Source organism: Schistocerca nitens, chromosome 7 (genome assembly GCF_023898315.1).
Source record: "Schistocerca nitens isolate TAMUIC-IGC-003100 chromosome 7, iqSchNite1.1, whole genome shotgun sequence".
In the NCBI taxonomy this organism is placed as follows: Eukaryota; Metazoa; Arthropoda; class Insecta; order Orthoptera; family Acrididae; genus Schistocerca; species Schistocerca nitens.
The window spans coordinates 354,407,147-354,431,211 of record NC_064620.1 but is presented as its reverse complement, the minus strand read 5'-3'; the positions used below and the strand labels follow the sequence as shown (position 1 = coordinate 354,431,211).

At 40.7% G+C, this 24,065-nt stretch overlaps 1 protein-coding gene across 1 annotated transcript in view; it reads right to left on the bottom strand.

Moving 5' to 3' along the window:
- The window catches only part of LOC126195617 (uncharacterized), a 444,247-nt gene that overhangs the window by 168,573 nt on the left and 251,609 nt on the right, over positions 1-24,065 (bottom strand). The gene's annotated exons all lie outside the window — the stretch shown is intronic.

Below are 24,065 nucleotides of genomic sequence, written 5' to 3'. Positions count from 1 at the left end.
ATTAATTATGCAATAGAAATATGGGGTATATCAACTTAAGGTAATTTAAACAGGCTATTGGTTTGGCAGAAAATAGCCACGAGAATCATCCATGGGGCTAGACTTGAAGTTCATTTTCAAAAACAGGTATTTTAATTGTATTTTTAGAGTAGTTTTGCTAGCTGGAAAATTAAAGCCAATCATAAACACTAGTCTACACTAACAGAACACAAGAACCAAAGAGAAATACCATCGCAATAGACACAGGACAACACTATGTGAGAAGAGTTCAAAGTGCATGGGAATGAGATGAACGAATACACTGCACCATACCACTGTAAGTCTTACACTGAATCTGGAAATTTACCTAAAACTCTACTTAACAGTCCTTTTTTGTTTACATCACTGATAGGAACTGTTATTTCATGCAGAATAGAAAATCATATCAGTCAAATGTCCTGCTTAATACTAAATAACATGTTTCTTTTTATTTGTTTTTACTATGACATACTGAATGTAGGGCAATATTTCCTTCCTCTTACTATATCTTAATTTACTTGTATGGAAGAATTGAGCTGTGAAAGAATATTCATGTAAACTATAAACAGTCTTAACAGTATTATGAAAAAGACAGATTACTAATCACAGTGATGAAGACATGCTGAGTTGCAGACAGGCAGGATAAAAAGACTGTTACAAATCTGAGTTTATGGCCATAGCCTTCTTCAGAAAGGAAAACACATACACAATCACACAAGCAAGCACACCTCACACACAAATGACCACCATTTTTGGCCAGAATCCTGGCCAAAGATAGTGGTCATGTGCACGTGAGGTGTGCTTCCTTGTGTGAATGTGTGTGTGTTTTCCTTTCTGAAGAAGGCTTTGGCCAATGCATCATCTTTATGCTGAGTAGCAATATATCCTTTTCATAATATTGTTGATATTACAACCTGGACCTTCCATTATTTAAAAACAATCTTACAATCATGAGTTTTTTTGCTATGCAATACTTTTTGATATTAAATCAAGCATTATTATTACTATTATTAAGTAGAAACATATGAAGTAGCGTGTTTTACTTTTTTTGAATCCTGCCAATCTTTGAGATACCACTCCCAATGTGGGGAAATGGATTAGTGTTTTTGCACCTCTCTTTGCTGCTCTTTCCCTGCAATGGTAAAGCTCAAATGATACACTAAAATGATTATTGAGTAACCTCTGTGGTAATGAAACATTTGTAGTTGCCTTCACTCCTCCTGAAAATGTTGCAGATGCTAAACAGCTTGGCCACTTTAATATCTGAAGGTGATTTGGATCCCCACCTAGCCTGAGCTCTGACAGAGAGTACACATCAGAGATACTCAGGCTCCAGGCAACAGCCAAATTTTCACACCCCTGTGGGGTGCAACCACTGTGGCAATCCTGCGAGGTGGCACCACCCTCTGAGTGCTTGCTCGTATACCACAGTCTGCTGATTGCTGCCAGTCTCTCGCTAGTCACTGAAGCCTGGCCTCTGGGTAGAATAGTATTTTATTAATTTTTTTGTGAATTGGACTTTCCCTTGGATTGTGGCATATGCTTAGATGACTTCACTATTCTCTGGACATGTATTACTTACTATTCAATGACTGTTAGTCATCATCAGAACCCTCTGTTTCGTTCTTTCAGTTGTCTTGTTACCACCAGTGCGGAAAATCATAAACTGTGTTTATACTGATACAGAGTGGGGCATAAAATTTGTGACATGATCTTTTTCCCCATGAAACTATTCCAGTGTGGCATGGATCCTGAGTTTATCAAGCTGTGGGAGCAGCAGTTGCAACTGCAGCAAAAACAATGGCAACAACAACAGCAGCAATGGTAACAGCAAGACAGGCAGTGGAAACTCCACCAGCAACAGCAGACACAGCTGTTACAGCTTCTGCAAAACTAACAGCAGCCAGAAACTGAGTTTGGCTTGCCTACTCCTCTGCCATTCACTTGTTTCAATGACGCAATGTGAGTTGGGAGATCCAGTTATGTCGTTTTGTTCTTCACTGTAAGGCAAGGCAAATAACTGACCTGGGGATCAGTGAGTGTGTAATGTCTCTTGCAGCAGTCTCTCCGCGATATTTTCAGAAATTTTATAAATTATATAACTCAGTACATATCTCGAAATATCTCTTCTTATCTTACCAATTCCTAAACTTTAATATACGATTATTATCAATGCAAAGTAGTTTCAAGCCCTATTATTCCTTGGAGCGTCCATTTACTCCATAGGATAGCTTCTCTGCTATCTATGTTTTCTCGTATGAAAAAAGAATGAAGGAGATCTTGCTGATTAGCCGTGAAAGAAGGAAGATGTATATGTATGTATTGTTGAACTAGTTGCCATCTTGATGAGATTCTGTATGAGAAGGAATTTAATACATGAATTAAACTAAAGTAAGTGTGTTCGCATATTATTTAACTGATTATTATTGACAGTGTCTGCTTACTACGCTGTGTTGCACGGGATCAGTGGGGAACATCTGATTTACACTGGACGAACCTGCCGTTTTGTATGCTCAAGATATCCAGCTTATTACTTTCAATAAATAGGCTAACATGGTCTTACCAGCAGATCTCCGGTCTTCCCCATGTGATCACCAAAAGTTAATAATTATTACAAATGTTTTTAGATCTACTGACAATTTTCGTCGCGCCGAGACCTCGAAATTGCTTCACTGCCTTATGGAATTTAAGTTAAGCTCAATTTAATCAGGATAGAACAGTATTGAACTGTGTGAATGTGATAAGCCTGCTTTGTGAATGAAAATTCCCTTAATATATGCATGTTTTTTACTATCCTGATCAGTGAAGCTAAATCAGGCCGGTGTGAGAGAGGTTTTTAAATTTTTAGATCCCACAAAAATATTAAAAGTGCTTTTCCTGTCTTCCACTAGTAAACTGTATGAAGGGGTGCAAAAAGTATACCCACACTTGGATTCTAGGAGTTTGACTTTTTCTGATGTTTGCTGATTGACTATTACAACCACCAAACACACATTGTTGTGGCTAGGTTCAGGTTTAACCTACGTGTTAAGCACCATTAACAATCCTATGCAGCATGGGCTGATTATTTACAAGGCTTGGCACATAAATGTGACTTTTCCCACAAAGAGTGTGACGCATCATATGCAGACTCCTTAACTGGTGACATTACTATGTGTTTCGCTTCAGATCAAGCTACTAAAGTGAAAGTTTTGGAGGTGCCTGACCCCACCTTGAGTAATGTGTTACAAATTGCCACAGTTTACAGAGTAACTGTGTCAGCAAAGTTCTGATTCATGAGTCCTTGGGTTTTGAGAATGATAGTAGTCTTAGTCGCCATTCTACTTCATGATCACTGATGCCAGTTAACATCATCATCCAATATACCATTTGTCTTGTTGTCTGGCAACAAGGAATGTAGTAGACAGTGCATTAGTTAGTGATTTCTTTCCCTCACTGTTGGCATATCCACACAAATGGAAACACTTTAATCACTGATGGCATTGCCCAACCTAGCAGAGACTTATTTCAGCATTTCCCTCCCTGCAGTTGTCAAGAAACTGCAACAAAAACCATGCCATCAAACTGTGTTCAGATTGTCAGATTGTGGCCCACAGCATCAACAATGTCACTCCTCTTTCCATGATGTCATCTATTTTGCTTGCCACAAACTGGGGTACCTCGTGACTGTCTGCCTCAGTTGGGGTGTGCCAACAGTTGCAGCCATCAGCACACTGCATACTGTTTTGCAGATGCACAAGGCAGCAGACTGCGAGATGCAGCTTCTCATGTTGCAACTGTTCATTCATAGGACGATGGCAGGTTTCCTGTTGGACACAGGTGCAGTCATGTCTCTGATTAATGAGGAAATGTATCACTACATTGGCTCCCTGCAGTAACAATCCCCTCACCGCAAAGTAGTGATATGCAATGGCCAGTCGATCCTGTTGTGGGATCAGATCATCATCCAAGCTAAGTATAAAAACGTTGCTCAGCAACTAACTTTGCGTGTAGTCAACTCTTGGATGCTTTTTCGCTCTTTGGTTTTCAAGTGCAGGACCAGGTTAATTTGGTTTCACCTGAAATCATATTCATGGAACTTGATGCATTGTGTGCACAATATAAGCAACCTACACAAGGCTGTGCAATGGGATTCCAGACCCACATTTCCTAAAACCAATCGGCAGTGCCTAAGTTTTGTAGGACTTGTCTGGCACCTTGCACCATGCATGAGAAAGTTAAAGCAGAAACAGGTAGGTTGCAAAGTGTGTGGGTGTTCTATCACCAGTATTGTCTAGCCAGTAGGCTACGTCCATGTTTGTAGTGCAGCAGCCTAATGGATCACTCTGCTTTTGTGGTGATTTTAAATCTACTGATAAGGCTCAAGCAAATGTTCTTTTGTATCCATTTCCTTGGCAGGGAGAAACTGTTGGCTAAATTACATGGAGGTTAGTATTTTTCAAAAATAGATCTCACTGACACCTACTTTCAATTATCTGTAGAAGATCAGATGAAAGTTTTTAGTGCTTAATATGCCATTCAGCATGTTATGATAACAGGTTGCCATTCATGGTTTCAAGTGCTCCTATGATATTTCAGAGATACCTTGAGGAGCTCATCCAAGGTAACACCAACTGTGTTAATTAATTAAATGCTTTGATGGTTGCTGGGGTCACACAGGAGCAGCACCTGTCTACATATGTCGTTTGAGTGTCTCCAAGCCAATGATATGCGCTGTCACCTCAACAAAATGTAGTTTTTGTGTCAACAGTCATGTACTTGGGTCATATATTAAGTCGAGAAGGGCTTGCCCCAACACAGGATCGTGTGGCTGCAACCACTGAAATACCAGTTCCTAAGAACCTTAAAGAACTACAGCCTTTCCCTGTCAAAGTAAATTATTGTGTCAAGTTTACAGCAAATGTGGCCCACATTTCCCACCCATTTAATCAACTGCATAAAAAAAGGTGTTAAATTGGTGTGGTCAGAGGCATGCCAAAAGGCTTTCATGCAACTTAAAAAGTGAAACTTCCTGGCAGATTAAAACTGTGTGCCAGACCAAGACTCGAACTTGGGACCTCTTTTTTTTTTTTTTTTTTTCACTTTGTTCGTTGTTGATCATTGTGTCTGGCCGTTGCGGACGTCACAATGACATCCGTTCAAGTTAGTTTGTTGATCCTTCCACTCAGTTTTTTTATTACAAAGGTCAACCGGCTCTCTGACCGAACACGCTGAGCTACCGTGCCGGCAGGACCTTGCCTTTCGTGGGCAAGTGCTCTACCAACTGAGCTACCCAAGCACAACTCACACCCCGTCCTCACAGCTTTACTTCTGCCAGTATCTCATCTCCTACCTTCTAAACTTTACAGAAGCTCTCCTGCGAACCTTGCAGAACTAGCACTCCTGAAAGAAAGGATACTGCGGAGACATGGCTTAGCCACAGCCTGGGGGATGTTTCCCGAGTTTGAGTCTCGGTCCGGCACAGTTTTAATCTGCCAGGAAGTTTAATATCAGCACACACTCCACTGCAGAGTGAAAATCTCATTCTGGGAACTTAAAAAGTGCCTTAGATTGGCCCCTTGTTCAGCTATGTTCCATGCTGTGCACGTTTGATGCTTGCTACCAATGAATCGGATTGCAGAGTGGTTGCCGTGCTGCCCCACATATACTCTGATGGCACAAAACAGACCATTGCATTTGCATCTAAAACATCAAATGTGGTGCAGAGGAATTATTCACAGGTTGAGAAGGAGGTGTTGGCTTTCACATATGTTGTACAGATGTTTTACATTTTCCTGTATTGTGCAAAGTTTCACTTGATCACCAATCACAAGCCGTTTATTTTGTTGATCGTCCCTCATTTGAAACTTCCTCATAAAATAGAGCAGCAGTTGCAATAGTGTGCATTGTTACTCAGGAATTATACTTCAGAGATTCATCATCAATCTACCACACAGCACTCCAATGTGGATGCACTTTCCCAGGTGCTGTGTGGCCTAGATGACGAATTCGAGATGCATCAGTTGATGTGTTTTGCCTTAGACACAAACCAGTGGCCCATCCTTGATAGATTTCTGATTATGGCACATGAAGTAGCTGCAGATATGGCATTTGATCTACTTCTCTGCAGGGTGTTGTCTAGTGTATGGCAGGGTGACAAGGGCATTTGCGTGATAATGGCCTTCGAGGGTGCACCTATTTTTCCCTACGATATAGGCTTAAAATAACTGAGGGGGTCATTTTTCTGGTTATGGATGATACTGAATGCCAGATGGTAAATGCCCCCACTCTCCAGCCCTACATATTGCAGATCCTCCAGGCTGCACAGTGGGGAATGTGCAGAATGAAGGCAATTGCGTAACAACATGTGTATTGGCCTGGGGTTGATGCCATCATTGAAACTACTGTCTGGAACTGCCTTGGCTGCACCCACAACTAGTCTGTCCTTGCACAGTGGCACCACCACTGGCCATGGCCTGACCATCCCTGGCAAAGAGTACATGTTGATTTCAGTGATCCATTCTGGGGATTGATATGGTTGCTTGTTGTTGATGCCCTCTCTAACTTTACATATGTCACACAGATAGCTACAACTACTACAGCAGCTATTATACGCACCCTGTCCATCATATTTGCAGTTGAGGGGACCCCTTACACCCTGGTTTCTGAAAGCAGCCCTCAGTTCATGGCCTTGGTGTATCAGGATTTTTGTCGGTACAATCACATTGAGCACCTGACCACTACTCCTTTCCATTCCATGTCCAATTCGGAAGCTGAGCAGATGATAATGATCTTCAAGATGCAGATGTCCAAAATAATGATGACAGATGATTCTGGAGCACACTGACCAGCTTCCTCACCTCGTAACAGTCTACCCCTGTCAATGGTCACAGCCCAGTGCATATTTTACACAGGTGCAGAACCCACACCTTGTTAGACATCCTGTGCCCAATTCCACAGGACCACCACCCTCAGGCACAGCCATATTACTGCATGAGTACCATCATCTGAGCTCATACTTTCAGCTAGAATGGTGAGTGGACCCAAGGCATTAGCAGTGGTAATAGGGGAAGGCAGATGTTTGAGGTTGAGGCCAGCCGGAGCAGCTGATCTGGCACCAGAATCACTTTTGTCCATGCCGTTATGTATGCCCCCCCCTCCCCCCCATTTCCCATCACCACCAGCTGAGTGTGCTGTCTATGTCCACCCCTGGGACCGGCCAGCCCACCAGCATGTCTCTTATTAATATAACCTCTGCAGTTACTCCCCCTATGCCACTTATGGCTCCCACCTTGCCATCAGTGGCATCCTTCCCTCACCATCAGTTGTGATTCAACATCAGCCTGTGGTGCCGATGGAGAGCAACCCCTTTGTCCCAGCTCCATTACTTGTGGTGCTCTCTCCTTCACAGGCTGGCCCAAGCCGTGCTCCAGACTCCATCAATCACCCAGGACTCTCAGAGACAGTGCTGCGTCCCAGCCCCCCCCCCCCCCCCCCCCCCCCCCACCGATCACCCGATCACAACAGGAGCCTCTGTGGGTGCCTTTGACAGGCTTTTTCTGCATCCATCTCTCCCCTTCCTTGGCGAAGACAGCAGTGGCCAGGTCACTTTCAGCCCTATGTGCCAATTAAGTGGGGGAGGGCTTGGTATCTGAAGGTGATTCACATTCTCCACCTAGCCTGAGTGTTGATACAGAGAACATTTCTAAGATACTCGGTGTCCAGGCAACAGCCATGGCTCACACCAACATGAGACGCAACCATTGCGGCAAGCATGTGAGGTGGTACCACCCTCTTACAAGTGTTTACCAATATACCACAGTCCAGCAATTGTAGCCAGTCTCTCACTAGTCACTGTAGCCCAGCCACTAGACAGTACAATATTTTATCTTATGTGTTTAATGTTTTGTGCACTGGATTTTCCACTGGACTGTGGTATGTACTTAGATGACTCAGCTACCCTCTGGATTTGTGTTGGTTATAAATTCACCTAGGGATCTCTGGTGTCAGTCACCATTGGACCTGCCTGTTTTGTCCTGCCAGGCTCCTTGTTACAACCACTGTGATTAATCATAAACTGTGTTTCTGCTAATTCAGAGTAGCAGAGAAAAGGTTCTGTTTGTAATTGTCCTCAGTACTCAGCTGTGTTGAGATTAATAATAGTTACAGCTGTTGATGAACTTGGTGATGCAAGAATTCATCTTTTTTCTGTATTCTACAACATTTGAATAGGGTAACTGAATATTTGTCCAACTACCATGGTGAAATGATTTTAGAATGGAGTCAATTAACACAATACAGAAATATGTGTAACAAACAGATAATGAAGATATTTCATACTTACACACACACACACACACACACACACACACACACACACACACACACAAGCACACACACACACACAGTGTATCCTGTACTGATGTTAGTCTTTTCTTTTTGGTTCCACTCACAAATGGAATGAAGGAGATATTATTGTCTATATGATTCCGCACCAAACCTGATTTATCTTTTCTTGTCTTTGAAAACCTTAAATGGGATGTATGTTGGAGGAAATAGAATTGTTCTGCAGTCTATTGCAAATGCCAGTTATCTAAGCTTCCTGAATAGTCTTTTGTGAAAAGAATGTCTTCTTCCCTTCAGCTATTCCAATTTGCGTTCACAGAGCATTTCCGTAACACTTGTGCAGATCGATATCAAATCTAGCAGCACTCCTCTCAATTTTTTCAATTTTTTCCTTTAATCTGACCTGAGGGGGATCCCAAACATTCTAGCAATACTCAAGAATGTGTTGCACAATTGTTCTGTACATTGTCTCCTTTATAAATGAGCTGCACTCTCCTAGAATTCTCCCAATAAACAAAAATTGACCATTTGCTGAATTAATTTCCTACAGCTGAACATACATGCTCATTCCGTTTCACGTTACCTCACAACATTATGCCAAGATATTTAATTAAGATGACTAAAACTTTCGAAATTACAGGATTGTTTTTCCTACTCATCTTTCTTAACTTGCATTTTTTCATATTTAGAGCAAGCTGCCTTTCATCATACCAAATAAAATTTTATCAAAGTCATCTTGCATCCTCCTACAGTCACCCAAAGATGACACTGTACCATACAATACACAGTCATAAGTAAACTGATGCAGACAGCTGCTTACCCTGCCAATCAGATTATTTATGTAGATAAAGAGCAAGAGCAGTCCTACTGCACTTTCCTGGGGCACTCCTGACAATACCTTTCTCTCTGATAAACACTTGCCATCCAGAACAACATATTTGGTTCAATGACTTCAAAAATCTTCTAGCAACTCATATGTCTGAGAACATATTCCATACACTTGGACCTTTGTTAGCAGTCTTCTGTGTGGCATTGTGTCAAACACTTTCCAGAAATCTAGGAATGTGGAATTTGCCTGTTGCCCTTCATCCAGGATATTGTGTGATAAAAGGCCAAATTGAGTTTTGCACAAGTGATGCTTTATAAATCATTGTTGATTTGTGGATGGAAGCTTTCCCTCTCTCAATGAAATTTATTATATTCAAACTTACAATGTTCTCAAGAATTCTGCAGAAAAATGACATTAAAGATATTGATTTGTAATTTTGTGACTCTGTTCTTTTATCCAACTTATACACTCCTGGAAATTGAAATAAGAACACCGTGAATTCATTGTCCCAGGAAGGGGAAACTTTAATGACACATTCCTGGGGTCAGATACATCACATGATCACACTGACAGAACCACAGGCACATAGACACAGGCAACAGAGCATGCACAATGTCGGCACTAGTACACTGTATATCCACCTTTCGCAGCAATGCAGGCTGCTATTCTCCCATGGAGACGATCATAGAGATGCTGGATGTAGTCCTGTGGAACGGCTTGCCATGCCATTTCCACCTGGCGCCTCAGTTGGACCAGCGTTCGTGCTGGACGTGCAGACCGCGTGAGACGACGCTTCATCCGGTGCCAAACATGCTCAATGGGGGACAGATCCGGAGATCTTGCTGGCCAGGGTAGTTGACTTACACCTTCTAGAGCACGTTGGGTGGCACGGGATACATGCGGACGTGCATTGTCCTGTTGGAACAGCAAGTTCCCTTGCCGGTCTAGGAATGGTAGAACGATGGGTTCGATGACGGTTTGGATGTACCGTGCACTATTCAGTGTCCCCTCGATGATCACCAGTGGTGTACGGCCAGTGTAGGAGATCGCTCCCCACACCATGATGCCGGGTGTTGGCCCTGTGTGCCTCGGTCGTATGCAGTCCTGATTGTGGCGCTCACCTGCACGGCGCCAAACACGCATACGACCATCATTGGCACCAAGGCAGAAGCGACTCTCATCGCTGAAGACGACACGTCTCCATTCGTCCCTCCATTCACGCCTGTCGCGACACCACTGGAGGCGGGCTGCACGATGTTGGGGTGTGAGCGGAAGACGGCCTAACGGTGTGCGGGACCGTAGCCCAGCTTCATGGAGACGGTTGCGAATGGTCCTCGCCGATACCCCAGGAGCAACAGTGTCCCTAATTTGCTGGGAAGTGGCGGTGCGGTCCCCTACGGCACTGCATAGGATCCTACGGTCTTGGCGTGCATCCATGCGTAGCTGCGGTCCGGTCCCAGGTCGACGGGCACGTGCACCTTCCGCCGACCACTGGCGACAACGTCGATGTACTGTGGAGACCTCACGCCCCACGTGTTGAGCAATTCGGCGGTACGTCCACCCGGCCTCCCGCATGCCCACTATACGCCCTCGCTCAAAGTCCGTCAACTGCACATACGGTTCACGTCCACGCTGTCGCGGCATGCTACCAGTGTTAAAGACTGCGATGGAGCTCCGTATGCCACGGCAAACTTGCTGACACTGACGGCGGCGGTGCACAAATGCTGCGCAGCTAGCGCCATTCGACGGCCAACACCGCGGTTCCTGGTGTGTCCGCTGTGCCGTGCGTGTGATCATTGCTTGTACAGCCCTCTCGCAGTGTCCGGAGCAAGTATGGTGGGTCTGACACACCGGTGTCAATGTGTTCTTTTTTCCATTTCCAGGAGTGTACATGGGAATCAGTTGTAATTTATTCTCATCATTTGAGACTTTCCACTGCATTAAAGAATCATTACAAATGGAAACTAAGTATGGGACCAACAAAGAGCAGAACTCTCAGTAAAACAGAATTGGGACTCCATCTAGACCTGGAAACTTCTTTGTTTTCAACTCTTTCAACTGCTTTCCACACTATGTATGTCTATTTCTATGTCCTCCATATGGGAGTTTGAGTAGTGCTCAAATAATGTAGAATCCTCTTGAGTGATTGATCTTTGAACATAAAAATTTAAATGTCAATTTTCTTTTTATTGTCAGACTGATCTACAAGTGAATAGAAGCTTTCATCCAAATACTGCTATTTTTATACGGACACCATACAAACCAAATCCTTACTGAATCAAAATAAAAACAGAAATGTAGGTGCAGCTGACAGAAATCTGGTATTTCCCTACATCTTCTGGCATCTGTTAACTGTGTACTGGGATCACAGATGTGATGTGGAGGTGGCATTAGTTGAGGGTCTTTAACAGTTATTCATGTTTAACTTTGGGTCATTCCTCACAATCAAGTTCACTATTAAGACAGAAGGGCATTGCTTCAATTATTCTAGATGTAGAAATGAAAATAAATACTTCACATAAGAATGAATTGCTAAAAAGGAAGTTGACACTGTAGATGAAAAATTTATCTTCTTGTTACACATAATTCTGCAATACTTTATGTGTTGTTTTTGTGGAAGGCAGATGAGCATAAAATTACAGCTTGTTGATGAAAGAATGATAAGATTTGGTGTTAAAAGTACCTGCTGGCAGGAAGAGAGAGCTCTTTTTCCAAATCAGATTGGATCAGGCATAATTGTATTTCATCTACATCTATATTCTGCAAACCACCTTACAGCATGCGCTGGAAGGTACTATGAGTAGCACAGTTATTTTTTTTTATTTTCTATTTACATGTCAAGCTTTGTAGGACCAAATGGAGGAGCAAATCTCCAAGATCATGGAACATGTCAGTACATGAAACTACAACATCAAAGTAATAACAGATAAAAATAAAATGTTTATGAACCCAAAAAATTCAAGCCTTAAGTTTAAGTAAATGCAATCAAGAATATAACATAAGAGTCAGCTTAATTTTTCAAGGAACTCCTCAACAGAATAGAAGGAGTGGCCCATGAGGAAACTCTTCAGTTTCAATATGAAAGCATGTGGATTACTGCTAATATTTTTGAATTCTTCAGTTTTTAAGCTAAAAATATCCTTTTAGAATGGGAAGAGTTACCAAAAAATATAATACCAAATGACATAAGTGAATAAAAATAAGCAAAGTAGACTAGTTTTCATGTTGAACAATCACTTACTTCAGATATCATTCGAACAGTAAAGATGGCAGCAACAAGTCTTTGAACAAGATCCTGAATGTGGGCTTTCCATGAACACCTAGAAATTTGAACTGTTCACTAATCATATGCTCATTCTGTGACATTAAAAAGTTATGTCTTGTTGAACTGTGTGTTAGAAACAGTAAAAACTGAGTCTTACTGTGATTTAGTGTTAGTTTATTTTCTACAAGCCATGAACTTATGTCATGAACTGCACTATTTGAGACTGAGCCGATGTTGCACACAACATTCTGTACTACGAAGCTAGTGTCATCAGCAAACAGCAATTTTAGAATTAACTGTAATACTAGAGGGTATATTGTGTATATAAATAAGGACCAGGAGTGGCCCCAACACTGATCCCTGCCCCCCCCCCCCCCTCCATTTGACTGTACTCCACTCAGACCCCTCCTCACAGCCATTCTCAATACTGTGAATAATGACCTTTGGATGTCTGCTGTTAAAGTAAGAGGTGAACCAATTGTGAGCTACTCCCCATATTCCTTAATGGTCCAACTTCTGGAGCAATATTTTGAAGTCAACACAATCAAACACCTTAGTTAAATCAAAAAATATGTCTGGCATTCAAAACCTTTTGTTTAACCCATCCAGTACCTCACAGAGAAAAGAGAATATAGCATTTTCAGTTGTTAAACAATTTCTAAAGCCGAACAGTACATTTCATAGCAAGTTATGTGGTATAAAATGATCAATTATCCTTAAATACACAGCCTTTTCAGTAACTTTAGAAAACACTGATGGTACAGAAATAGGTCTAAAATTGTCTACATTATCCCTTGCTCCCTTTTTATAAAGTGGCTTTACTACTGAGTACTTTAATTGTTCAGGAAACTGACCATTTCTAAAGAAAAAATTACACATATGGCTAAATACAGGGCTAACATGTGCAGCACAGTACATTAATATTCTGCCTAAGCACTCCATCATATCCATGAGAGTCCTTAGTCTTCAGTAATTTAATTATTGACTCAATCTCCCACTTGTCAGTATAACAGAGTAGTTCAGACATCAATCTTGGAAAGGCATTTGCCAAGGGAGTTATATGATTCCCTGTAGAAACTAAATTTTTATTTCATCCACCAGCAATGCATAGAAAATGATTGTTATATACTATACATATATCTGATTTATCAGCAACAGAAATATTTTTACTACAAACTGACTTTATATTGTCGACCTTGTGCTGCTGACCAGGCACTTCCTTTACAACTGACTACATGGTTTTAATTTTATGCTGTGAATTAGCTATTCTATTTGCATACCACAAACTCTTCACCTTCCCAATAACATTTTTAAGCACCTTACAATATTGTTTGTAATGGGCTACTGTAGCTTGATTGTGACTACTTCTAACATTTTGATATAATTCCCACTTTGTTCTACATGATATCCTTATCACACTAGTCAACCACCAAGGCTGACTTTTACTGCTATTACCCCATTCAGAACGTTCCAATGGAAAGCAACTCTCAAACAGCATGGGAAATGTGTTAAGGAAAGCATTATATTTGTCATCTACGTTATTGGCACTATCAACATCCTGCCGCTCTTGTTCCTTGAAAAGGTTTAAAAACTCTCTATTGTCATTAGATTAGCTTTCCTATTGTAATTATATGTGACACTCGTTTGAGTAAAAAAGCCTTTTAATGTTAAAATTTGTGAATTATAGTCTGAAAGGCCATTCACCATTTTACTGACAGAATGCCCATCTAGTAATGAAGAATGAATAAAAATATTGTCTGTGTTTGTGCTTCTGTTACCCTAGACCCTGGTTGGAAAACACACAATCTGCATCAGATCTTATGAGTTTAGGAGATCTACCAACATCCTTTTCCTTGCACAATCATACACAAAATTAATATTGAAGTCACCATGTATAAATGATTTCTGGTACTTCCTATAAAGTGAATCAAGAACCCTCTCTAGCTTAGGCAGAAATGCTTCGAAGTCAGCGTTAGTGGACCTACAAACAACTACAATTAGAAGTTTAGTTTCACTACATTCAACTGCCTCTGCACAACATTCAAATAACTGTTCAGTTCAGTGCTGTGATATGTCTATGGACTCATATGGAATACTGTTTTTCATGTACATGGCCACTCCCCCACTCCACAAGGAACTACTTGAAAAACAGCCAGCTAATCTGTATCCTGGTGAAGAAAGCCTCTGAATTGTCAAATTATTTAAGTGGTGCTCTGATATACCAATAATTTCAGAGTCAACATTTATAAGCAGTTCACTAATTTTATCTCTAATACCTCCTATATTTTAATGAAATATGCTAATTCCTTCTCTACTTGGAAACATGATGACCTCTGGAGGTGATTCCTTAGTTAGAGGGACTTCCTTTAAGCGGATATACCTATGAGCTGACTTCAATCTAAAAAAGATGCAGCTCTAACACCACCTACTACAGGAATTTTCCCATAAGTGGTCCTACCACAACCCACTACAGTGTCACCTATAAAATTTGCCAGCCTCCCCTTCCCATAACAATTGAGATACAGGCCATGCCCAGTGAAACCTGAACTACTGATAGACTCAACTGACACCACTATCACTTCCCCATTTTCCTATTCCAGTCACGAATGGTTTTTGGGAAAAATGACTCCTGATAAGCATGCCTATGAGCTCAGATCTCTGTAATTTTACCTTCAATGCCTTTCTGCAAGATACATATATGAGGAAACAATATATTGGTTGACTCTTCTAGGAACATATAATCTCAGAACTTGAACAGTAAACCACACCATGATGTAGAACACCTCAGTTGCAGTGTTTGCTGTTGGAGTATGCTGAGCATCTTGAATGCTTTGCTGGTTCTTTACTGTGCTATTAAGTGGTGAAGTAAAGTCTAATCAGGAGCTAAGACTTCCTATTATTCAAGCTGGGTCACCTCAGTAGAATACTGTTTCAGCACACTTGCCAGCCTCTTCTGACTGATCTTCTTTTCTCAAAGTGCTGCAGTTACTGCTGGATGTTAAGAGTATAACTCCAACATCCAACTCTCAAAATAAATGTGAAGCTTCTCATTAATAATGTCTCTTATACTGTACTCCTTTTTTACAATAACTGTGTGTTACAAAGTTATTACATTATTTGGAACACCACAAAAATACTGATAAGGGCGAAGTCAAAAAATGCTCGGTCTTAATTAACGTATTCCAATTGTGAGTATCCAAATAACAAATTTTCTTTTGTCCTCATGACATCACAGGCACTGTCATGTTCACTCTTCCTCTACAGAGTTCACCATATCTCCCAGGCAGGAACTGACAGTGCAGAATAAACTTCTCGACCATCAGGTACCGCAAATGTTGTATGACGTTTATCATCATCCTGGCTTGCAGATACACTTGTCCATCCATACCACAATACATGAGCATAGATAAAACATTCATCCAAACAGTAAGTTATCTAATTCATGACAAAAATAAACTTTTTGTAGTGATAATCATCATTCTTCGATTTCAAAAATGTTTGTGCAGCACATCACTTCACAAGAGTGATACGTTATACTACAGATTCCGCCCCTTGGGCAAATGGTGTTGTCACTACTGCAAAACATATTCAGTGTTCAAAATTCAAAACAGTTTTTACTGCCTCACTATAATCATTACTATCATTTGTTGCTTTAATGTACAGTCACAATTGTAATGTATTTCACCCATGTAATTCTTCAGTTTCTCCTAGTGTATTTGTTGATCAAACAGTTCACAATCATACTGCCAGTCCATAGTTTCCAACAGGCATGATATTTTGGAGAGCACACGTCACCATCACCAGTTGCATTGACAAACTGAGCTTCTAAGGATGCATGATCAATTTATATCCTCTCCCACCGCAAGCTGTTTACTCTGCAGTCCACACACGCTGGGACGTAATGGCAGTCATAGAGACACTTGTGTTGGCATCTGCGGTTGCATCAATGTAGTTTCTCTGTCTGACTTGATCACCAGATTGTTGTGTTTGTTAAATGTCTTCTTAATTAGACCCAGTGCTGGTTCTCAAGCCGTGCTGAGATAACTGCAGTCCCGATTGATAAGATTATCCTTGGTGTAAATTTTAATGGCTTTTCTAATGACACTGTCTCAGTATTTGGAAGTCGAAACTAAAATCCTGGTACCTTTGTATTCCATGGCATGATTCTCTGATGCTCTGTGACTGATGACTTGATGTGGTACATTAGTCAAGAGTGCCACTCATGTTCTCAGGATCAATCTTCAATGGTGTGCACTGTTTGTTGAATATATGTCTTTTCACACTGGTACAGAACCTGATATACCCTATCCTTCTGCTAACTGAGCTTATCTTTGAAACTCTCCAATAATGCCCATGGTTTATTGGATGGGCAAAAGACTGTTCTTGCAAGTTGCTCTTTCAGTATGCATCCAAATTTTCTTGACATGCCACCAGTGTATGGTATGAAGGCTGTGGCTATATCATCCTCCATGATTTCTTCCATTGTCACAGTTTGTGCTGTAGTGGTGAGGTGAAGAGTGTGTTTAAATCTGCCATTTTTTTGGAAGACAGTTCTGAGGTATTCCAGTTTCTTGGCAGACTCTGTGTGTCTGAGATGGTGTGCACTCTTTGTATTAGTGCTTTTAGTACCACGTTCCTCTGTACAGGGTGGTGGCAGCTATCTGCATACAAATACAGGTCTGTGTGCATTTTCTTCTGATACACGCTGTGGTCCATGATGCCATCAGATCTTCTCTTGACCATGACATCCAGGAACGGTTGACTTCCTTCTTCTTCAGTCTCCATAGTGAATTTGCTGTTGGGATGTACCAAGTTCAGATGTACAAGGAAGTCAAGGAGTTTGTCCCTTCCATGGGGACAGATGATGAATGTATCATCTACATAACAAGAAAGCAAGTAGGTTTCCATTTGGATGATGTCAAGTCCTGCTTTTGAAATGCTCCATATATAAACTCTCAACCATTGATGAGAGTGGCTGCCCACTGTGACCCTCTCTGTTTGCTCATACTATTCTAAATTAAAAAGAAAATACATGGAGGGTAGGACATGCCTGAAAAGGTCAGTGGTCTACTTACCAAATTTTTGACCAATGAGTTCATCAAGATATCTGAGTCCTTTAGCCTGTAGTTCTTGAGGCATTTCACAAAATCTACAGAACAGTGATGTGATGTGGGTATTTAACTACATAATGACTTAGTATCTCTGTCAGGTGTTTTGCCAGCAGATATGTAGGAGCTCTGATGTTGCTATCAGTGGGGCATAACAGCAACCCATCTTTGTGGACCTTGGGGAGTCCATAAAGCCTTGGTGGTACAGGTCCTTGTGATGACAATGTCTTCCTGACCTCCTTGGCCACTCCAAATCCTTTGTAATTTTTATTTATATTTTTAAATTCAATTTTATTAGTCTGTAGTTCACCTTTAGTGTTTTATAGAGCACTTGCCCGAGAAAGGCAAAGGTCCTGAGTTTGTCTCGCTCCAGCACACAGTTTTAATCTGCCAGGAAGTTTCAGTGTCATGTTTATTGTTTTATTTAATTTATAAATTCTTTTTTAGTAATTTTATTTCATTTTTATATCATTAGCTTTTTCTTCACTAAAAGCTCTGAACCAAGGTGGGATTTTTGTAGTAATTAAAAAAGGGAAGAAAGTAAAAAAGACAAGGAAGGAATGCAGCAGGATCGTAATGTAGTTCATGCTGCATTGTCAAAAGTGACTGCACCGTAAGCATTGCCACCACTGTAGGTTGATGTGCTGCAATGGCAATCCATGATTGCTGTTTTAGATTGGTCGTGGGATTATTACAACTGAAGCCCTCTGTAACCACAGTTGAAATCTTCTGCTGTGTGAACTAGTTAAATTCTTATCTTTCATAATTGTAGTCAAAGGATTTGTGATAACTGTTCATCGACTACCCAAACCTCATCAAATTTCTTGACTCGCAATGCTAGGACTTGATTTATACACTGAAGCATAATTTTAGCTGTTGGTCTTTGTTACGATTGGCAAGAGATATCAACTCCCTCTAATTTGTGTACTCATAATCCGCAAATTCTCTCCAAAATTACAAATTTCTGTTACTGTATGCTCTTCATAAATGCTATTTACCCCCAGTCACATTTGTTCTGAGTCCTGTCACAACTGCCACATATGAGGTTCTGCTGGTTCTTTACCATGCTATCTAGCAGCAAAGTAAACTCTGATTGGGAGTCAAGACTTCCTACTGTTCAAGCCTGCTCAACTTACTGCTTCAGCACACTCACCAACCTCTTCTGATCAGAGTTCTTTTCTCAAAGTTCTGTAGCTACTGCTGGAAGTTAAAGGTACAAGTTCAATATCCATCTCTCAAAATAAATATGAGGCTCCTCCTTAACTATGTCTTGTGCATTGCACTGTTCTTTACAATAACTGTGTGTTACAAAGTTGTTACATTATTTGAAACATAACAAAACCCTGATAAGGACAACATCCAAAAAGGCAGGAACCAACAGCATGGAACAAATTTCTCAACCAACAGGAATCACAAATGTGGTAGGATGTTTATTGTCATCCTGGCTTGCAGATATGCTGTATCTATCCATCTCATGACACATGTGCATAAAAACTTTTTGTAGTGTCAATCATAGTGTAATATACTGTAGTCTATTTTTCCCCTTAGGCAGCAGTGTGGAATTGTACTGAGTGCCTTCCAGATGCCATGGAACACAGCATCAACACAGCATCAGCATCAATCTACTGCTTTCCGGGTCTCATTGGTGAACAGAATGAACTAGGTTTCACATGATCATTGTTTTTGGAACCTATGTTGATTCCTACAGAGTTGACTTTCAGTCCCTAGATATATCATAATGTATAAGCATAAAACATATTCCAAAATTTTATGATAGATGAACATCAGAGATATAGGCCTATATTTTTGTGTCTGTTCGATGACTCTTCTTGAAAACCTGATGGCTTACAGTTTTCCTAATTATTAGGGATGCTTCACTCCTGCAGTGACCTACAGTATGCTGCAGCTCAAAGAGTGGCAAGTTATTTTGCATACTCTATGCAGAAATGAATTGGTATCACTTCAGGTACAGTGGCCTTTCCTCTGTTGAGTGACTTCAGTTGTTTTTCCGCCCCATGGTTATTTATTTTAGTATCTGTCATTCTAATATTCACACAACCATTTAGAGGAGGAACTACAGCATACTCTTTGTCAGTGAAACAGTTTTGGGAAAAGGTGGTTAGTGCTTTGGTCTTCTCCATGACATCATTCTTCTCTGGACAGATGCCTTTGATCTACTAATTAATTTAACATAAGACCAAAACTTCTTAGGATTTCATGTCAGTTCGATAGAGAGAATTTCACTCCTGAATTTATTGAATACTTCACACATGGCTCTCATTACAGTAATTTCGGCTTCATTTTGTTTTTGTTTTTCTCTGAGACTTTCACTACATTTGAATTTGCAGTGAAGCAGTCTTTGCAGTGTCGAGCCACAGTGGTTCTTTCTCATCTCTCACAACTTTGCTCGGCACATACCTGCTTAAAGTGATATGTACAATACTCTTGAATGTGTTCCATTGATGCTCCACATTGTCAGTGATAGAGATGTAATCATCATGTTAATCCCTCAGGTAATCTGAAATCTTCTAAACAGAAATATCTTCTTACCTTACTTTACATTCCTACTTACAGCCAAATTCAGTGAAGCTGTAACGGCCTTATTATCACTGCTTCCTTGTTCTACACTAACTGAGCTGAAATGTTCAGGCGTGTTGGTGACCAGGCCATCTAATAAGTCATCCTCATGAGTTGGTTCTCTGATTAGCTGATCCAGATAATTTTTGCATAAGGCATTTTGAATGATTTACATGATTCTCTGTGTCTCCTGCCTGCCTAAATGCTTGTCTTACAGTCTACTATTGAAAATTTGAAATTTCCACCTAATACTATACCATAACCAGGAAAGTTATGCAAAATGTTCTCCAAGTCTTCCATCAAATGTTCCACCATTACTCTCCTGAGGCAAGGGCCATATAAAAGTGTCAAATGATCATGTCTGAAGCACCTCTAACACTTGTCTTCACCCACATTCTTTTGTATTTGGAATCTGTACTTACCTCAATAGATATTATCATACTTTTTATGGCTATAAACTCTCCTCCAGCACCATAGTTCAACCCACAATTGCAATGTTCATTCTGAGGTGAATTTGGTAGTTCTTTGCTACTGACAACTGGTTTCAGCCATTTTGCGTCCATACCAGTATGTGGGCACCATTAGCCTTTATAAACAAGACTAGCTCTGGAACCTATCCACTGATGCTCCTGCAGTTAACTAACTAAACAGTTTTCCTTCTCAGGTCTGCAGTAACGAATGCTACTCTCTTTAATTAATAGGGTTAATATGTGTCCCTGTCTGAAATCAGAATGTACCTTATCAGGGCTGTGGAGATATTTCTCTATTCTAAAAAAGCCATATGTGCTTGCCGTACATTCTCTCTGCTACCTGAGTACTGCTTCCTGCATGTAGTGCACACCTGACCTATTAAGAAGGTTTTTTTTTAATTTTCCACTAGGTTGTGGAAGAAAAATAAAAAAAATCTTCAAATGGTTTTTTTTGGGGGGGGGGGGGGGAGGAGACTTGATGGTGGTGGTTCAAGCACAGTCACTCTATATAATAGCAATATTCATTAAGTGTTTAAGGTTCTTTTTCAAATAAGTTCTCTATAAACATTACATTAAATTCTGAAAAGCACTAATTCCAGTACCTATGAGAATGTTATATGTGTACTAATAAAAACTTATAGTGACTTGATAGAAATGTCTGTTTGAGTGTGTGTGTGTGTGTTTTAAAAGGGGGGGGGGGAGAGAAAGAAAGGGGGAGGGGTGTCTGTTTGGAGAAAGATAAAGAGAAAAAGATCAAAAGTTCACTCAATTTTGGATCTTTAAGTGCACCTATGTGGGATTAATTCCCTATCTACTTTTTTATGTGTCATTTCTATGTTGTAATTTCAGTTATATTAAGAATACTAATATATTAAAAAAATAAATACGAATTAGTGAAAAGACTTACAGCAACATGTATTTAATTTTGTAATGCAACAGTTTCTTATAAGTATCATGACTAAAGTATTGTTGATAACCACCGTGAGGTGCATGGCAGAGGGTATGTCAAATTGTACCAGTTATAAGGGTTTCTTCCTGTTCCATTCACTTACGGAGCATGGGAAGAATGATTGTTTGAATGCCTCAGTGCATGCAGTAATTATTCTAATCTTAAATAGCCCCACGATCCCTATGTGATGATATGTAGGGGGTTGTAGTATATTCCTAGAGTACTCATTTAAAGCCGGTTCTTAAAACTTCATTTATCTTCAAGAGTCTTCCAGTTCAGTTCTTTCAGCATCTCTGTGACACTCTCCCAAGGATTGAACAAACTTGTGACAATTCGTGCTGCCCTTCTCTGTATATGTTCAATATCCCCTGTTAGCACTATTGGCTATGAGTCCCCCACACTTGAGCAATACTCTATAACTGATCACACAAGAGATTTGTAAGCAATCTCCTTTGTAGATTGATTGCACTTACCCAATATCCTACCAATAAACCAAAGTTTACCACCTGCTTTACCCATGACAACCAGTGTGATCATTCCATTGCATGTTCCTACAAAATGTTACATGCAGGTATTTACATGAGTTGGCTGATTCCAACAGTGATTCACTGATATTATAGTCATAGGATACTATGGTTTTTCATTTTATGAAGTGAAAAATTTTACATTTCTTAGAATTTAAAGCAAGGTGTTAATTCCGGGACCACTTTGAAATCTTATCAAGATCTGACTGAATATTTATGTAGCTTCTCTCAGATAGCAGTTCACTGTAGATAACTGTATCATCTACAGAAAGCTTGAGTTAACTATTATTAATATTGTCTGCAAGGTCATTAATATACAACTTTAACAGCAAGGGTCTCAACACACTTCTGTGGGTTACATCCAAAGTTACATCTGCATCTGACAATGACTCTCCATCCACGATAACATGCTGTGTCCTCACTACCAAAAAGTCCAACATGTCAGGGGCTTCCAAAACATGCATATCTATATCTAAGTAAATATTATAAGGCTCTCCCCCCCCACCCTCTCATGTTGGTCCTCTCAAGGCAAGGAATTTGTGTGTTAAATTTGGACCACTTTGGTCTATGGATCTGGGAAGAATTATTACACATACACAAACCTGACATCGCCCAGGAATTCATTTTGCCAAATACACTACCCAGATTAAGAAACATGATCCCAGACAATTTCTGTATGCTGAGCCCCGCTGCTGCACATATCTGCATTGCAATTTCATAAATGTTTCTATGCCAATGTTTCTTAATAGGTAAATAGACAGATACTATTTTTGCCCAGAATCATTTGCACTTTGTGGTTGAAAGGTGCCAAAAGTCCTGCCATGTGTCAGGAATTTCCTTAACTTCACCCAACTGTACAAGTGTCTTAGCAGTAAAGAGTAAATGTATTAAAACTTAATGCATATTGTGGCAATTTTTCATGCATCTCAGTGTTTATGATATCATATCTCTTGATCTGTGTATTGTACATTGATGTATTTGTGCAGGTGGATTCAGCTGCATATGTGGATACTGTCTACGAAGTACATGGAGAACAGCATTAGTAGCAGGGAAATAATAAATTTAAACACAAGCATGATGCAGCAGTTTTTCACGAATTTATCCTGAATCACATTAGGTATGTGGTTCTTACCCCATAGTGATTGTTGCCTGACAGTAAAGGATATGTGTAACAAGTTTCATTGGAATCACTCCAGTGGCTTAGGAGCAGATGCGGAACACACACACACACACACACACACACACACACACACATACACACACACACACATACACATTTTGTCATATTTAGTCTTTCCCCATGGCTTCGCCTGTGAACACGAATGTCACATACAATGCGCACATCTCTTGGTCCATCTCCTCCTCCCTCCCTGCCCATCACCTTGCCTTTATATCTATCCATCTCCTCCTCCCACCTCTCAAACTAGCTCCTCTTCTCTCTCCTCTTTTTCTACATCTACTCTTCCACCTTCCCTCTGTCCATCCTGACCTCCCCTCTCTCTGTCCACCTCCTCCATCCCCTCTCTTTATGTCCATCTCCTCCTCTCTCTCCCTCTTTGTCTTTATATCCCCTCTTGCCCCCTCTTCCTGTACCTACCCCCTCACACTCTACTCAACCCCTCCTGCTCTCTCCATCTATTTCTCTATCCATCACAAAAATGGCTCTGAGCACTATGGGACTTCAGTCCCCTAGAACTTAGAACTACTTAAACCTAACTAACCTAAGGACATCACACACATCCATGCCCGAGGCAGGATTCAAACCTGCGACTGTAGCGGTCATGCAGTTCCAGACCACAACGCCTAGAACTGCTCGGCCACTCCGACCGGCCTCTATCCATCACAACCTTCCCCCAGGCATGCCCATCTGCACATGCAGCCCCTGAAAAATATGTCACTAAAGCATGTGGGTACTGTCCCACAAGCCTCTTGCACAGCACAGCCTTTATTTCAAGGGCTTAGAAACCCCTTTTTTCCCATGACATGAATGTTGCCATGCA